The sequence below is a fragment of the Canis aureus genome, chromosome 20 (assembly GCF_053574225.1).
Source record: "Canis aureus isolate CA01 chromosome 20, VMU_Caureus_v.1.0, whole genome shotgun sequence".
In the NCBI taxonomy this organism is placed as follows: Eukaryota; Metazoa; Chordata; class Mammalia; order Carnivora; family Canidae; genus Canis; species Canis aureus.
In genome coordinates, this window is record NC_135630.1 from 27,880,897 (window position 1) to 27,884,687 (window position 3,791).

A 3,791-nucleotide genomic window follows, 5' to 3' on the forward strand; every position below is an offset into this window, starting at 1 on the left:
ATGAATGAGTAGAAGAACAAATTCTTATCTTAAAGCTGTCTCATGGGGATGCCCTGGTATTTTGTCACTAATTATCATGTTTCCTTAGATTACTTGGAGAAAATGTTTATCAGTTTGTTCCTGGCTTACCTGTATTTTCAGATCTATTGTTCTTCCTGTCCTGAAATGCAGGTTGAATTTCGGTAGTTATTTTCATCTTCTGTCACATGCCTGTGTTTTTTCTCTCTCTTTTTTTTAATCTTAATACAGCTTTATTTAAGACATTGCATTTCCACTTACAATACAATGCCTATAAAATGCAATGTTTATTTCCCTTTCCTGTGCACATATTCTATATTAAAATATCAAGAATATCAGTTTATTTACTATAGCAGCTTGACTTTAAGACTGCCATGGAATTTGCTACAAATTTGGGTCCTTCAAATGTTGTGTGTGGAAGAATGCAAAACCTCTTTCAAGGTTGGCTTATGCAACCTCTTCAATGGTGAGCTCAGAGGAGGCACCACCAGATGGAGGAGATCCACCACCAGGGAAGGCTTGAGGCATTCCTCCTGACATGCCTTCTGTATGCTGGTAGAGCTTGGTAATGATGGAGCTGCAGACTTTCTCCAGCTCTTTCTGCTTATGTTCAAATTCTTCCTTCTCTGAGTCTGATTCTTATCAAGATAGTTTATTATTTCATTATACTTGTCAAGAATGTTTTGTTTGGGAGCACTTGGGTGGCTCAGTGGTTGAATGTCTGCCTTTGGCTCCGGTGGTGATCCCAGAGTCCTAAGATCAAGTCCCACATTGGAGAGCTCACAGAGAGACTGCTTACTTATCCCTCTGCTTATATCTCTGCCTGTCTGTTTCTCATGAATACATAAATAAAATCATTTTTAAGGAATATTTTGTTTGTCTTCATCATTAATTTTGCTCCGAAGTTTTTCATTTTCAACATTTGTTTTCATGTGGAATGCATAAGATTAAAGGGAATTCTTGGAAGACACCTTGTTATGCTGCTTCTTATTTTCAGCTTTGTATTTCTCAGTTTCCTCCAACATGCGTTCAATGTCTTCCTTACTTAAATAGCCCTTCTCATTAGTGATGGTAATCTTGTTCTCCTTTTCTGTACTCCTATTGGCAGCAGAGACGTTGGAATACAATTAATATCAATATAAAAAACTGACTTCAATCTGAGGAATGCCTTGCCAAGTAGGTTGTTATCCTTGGTCATAGCATGTTCACTTTCATAAATCTGAATGAGCACACCAAGCTGATTGTAAAAGTAGGTAGTGAATGTTTGCATCAGTTTGGTAGGAATGGTAGTATTGTACTTGAAGACAGCCATAACTCCTCCAGCAGTTTCAAAGCCAAGAGAAAAAGGAGTGACATCCAAAAGCAGCAAATCTTAAACATTTTCAGATTTGTCTCCATAAAGGATGGTGCCTGGATAACTGCATCATTAGCAATAGTCTCATCAGGGTTGATGCTCTTATTCAGTTCCTTTCTACTGAAGAAGTCTTATAGAAGTTTATGAAAATATGAGTAGGACCACCCACCAGCACAATATTGTGGATCTGACAGTTGTATAGCTTTGCATCCTAAAGGGCTTTCTCTATAGGGTGCAGGGTACCATGGGAGAGGTCAGCATTTAATTCTTCAATTTGGGCGTGAATAATGAAGGAATTGATTCCTTCATACAGAGAATCAATATCAATACTTGCCTGGGTTCTGGAAGAAAGTGTATGCTTAGCATGTTTGCAAGCAGTATGGAGGTAATGGATTGCTTTCTTGCTCTCTCCAATGTACTTTTTTTAAGTTGCATTTGAACTTGCAATAAAATGGTTGACCATTAAGTCATCAGAGTCTTCACCTAAGTTGGTGTCTCCAGGTGTAGATTTCACCTCAAAGAACCCATCTTTAATATTGAAGATTGACCCGTCAAGAGTGCCACCTCCTAAGTCAAAGGTCAGCAGGTTCCTTTCAGCTCCAACCTTTCGGTCTAAGTCATAATCAATAGCACCAGCAGTTGGCTCATTAATGATTCTAAGTATATTAAGACAGCAATAATTCCAGCATCTTTGGTACCTTAATGCTGAGAATCATTAAAGTAAGCATGTACTGTGACAACTGCATTGGTAACAGTCTTTCTCAGATAAGCTTCTGCAATTTCCTTCATCTTTGTCAAAACCAAAGAGGGCACTTCCTCTGGATAGAGACTTGTTTCTTCCTTGTATTCTACTTGAACCTTGGGCCTGCCATAATCACTCACCACCGTGAAGCATCAGTGCTTCATATCAGACTGGACAACAGCATTGTCAATATACATTCAATCAGGCATTCAGAATCAAAAACTGTGTTGGTGGGGTTCATCGCAACTTATTCTTCGCATCATAACCAATCAATTGTTCAGTGTCACTTAAAGGAGACATAACTTGAGGTGGTTCAGTTTTCCTAATTATTGGCATATTTTCACTTTCCTGTGCTGGAAAACACCCACATGAGTAGGTGGTGCCAAGATCAATGCCAACTGTGGGTCCTTTAGACATAGTTGCTTCTATGTGGTCTGGCTCAGCTTGTGATGAAAACAGCAATCTGGAGAGCTAGCGCTGTGGTCAGTGACCATTTTCTCTTTTTAATTTGCTGAACTGTTTTACTAGTTTTAGCAATCTTTACAATATCTTTAAAGTTTCATAAGTCTCTTCAAGTTTTCTATTTCTCTTTGAGCTGTTTTTAATCATTCTCTCCCCCACCCCATGCCACCCCTGCAGGGAGAACATCCATTTTCTGTAGGTTTTCAAATATATATATAAAGCCATACCTGATATTGTATATCTCTGTCATTTATTGCCTCTATTTATGTTCTTTGCCTCCTTTCTCAAGACCAATTTTTAAATTTAGTCTTTCTTCTCAATTTTTATTGGACCACAATTTCTAATTTCATTTTCTTGATCTTCACAGAACCGGATTTTGGCTTTATTGATAAAATAGTATTATTTTTCTAATATTTATTTTTTACTTTATTAAATTATGCTTGTTTACTTTTAAATTTTTCATTAATTCCTATTGTGTTTTGGTTATTTTACTTTTGGTCTTCTTGTTTTCCCCTGGGTATTCCTTTAAGAAAGCTTACAGGTTCTGACTTTCCCAGCAGGACCTAAGAGAGGAACCCCAGGATTTCTCACCAGTTCTCATCAGATGTAGGGCAGAAGGCAAAAGTGAAGAAGCAGCACCATTTGGAAGCTGTCATCATAGAGTCAGGCTCATTAGTATACAACATGTGTGGATATTTCTATCTCTAGGATAAATGCCAAGTAGGTCAGGTGTTTATGTTTAGTTTTTTTAAGATGCTAACCATAATCTCTTCCAGAGTTGCTATAAAATTTCACACTCCAACCAGCAGTTTTGAGAAATAGTTTCTTCACAGCCTCACCACTATTGGTTATCGCCCCTATGTTTTATTTTAACTGCTCTAATAGATGTTTATTGAAATGTCATTGTGATCTTTTTTCTCATTTAGGACCCTGAATATATCCTGCCAGCCCATTCTGGTCTGCCAGGTCTCTGTGGAGAGGTCTGATGTTAATCTAATATTTCTCCCCATATAAGTTAGGAATCTCCTGCCTCTCGATGCTTTAGGATTTTCCCTTTATCTTTGGAAATAGCAAGTTTCACTATTAAATGTCAACATGTTGAATGGTTTTTATTGATTTTAGGGAGGGATCTCTCTATCTCCTGGATCTGAATGTCTGTTTCCCTTCCCAGATTAGGAAAGTTTTCAGCTATGATTTGTTCAAATATGCTTTCTG

The 3,791-nt window shown here is 37.7% G+C and overlaps 1 pseudogene; it reads right to left on the minus strand.

The window, feature by feature from the left end:
* Positions 1-465: 465 nt before the first annotated feature.
* LOC144291377 (heat shock cognate 71 kDa protein pseudogene) lies at positions 466-2,531 on the minus strand (annotated as a pseudogene).
* Positions 2,532-3,791: the final 1,260 nt, after the last annotated feature.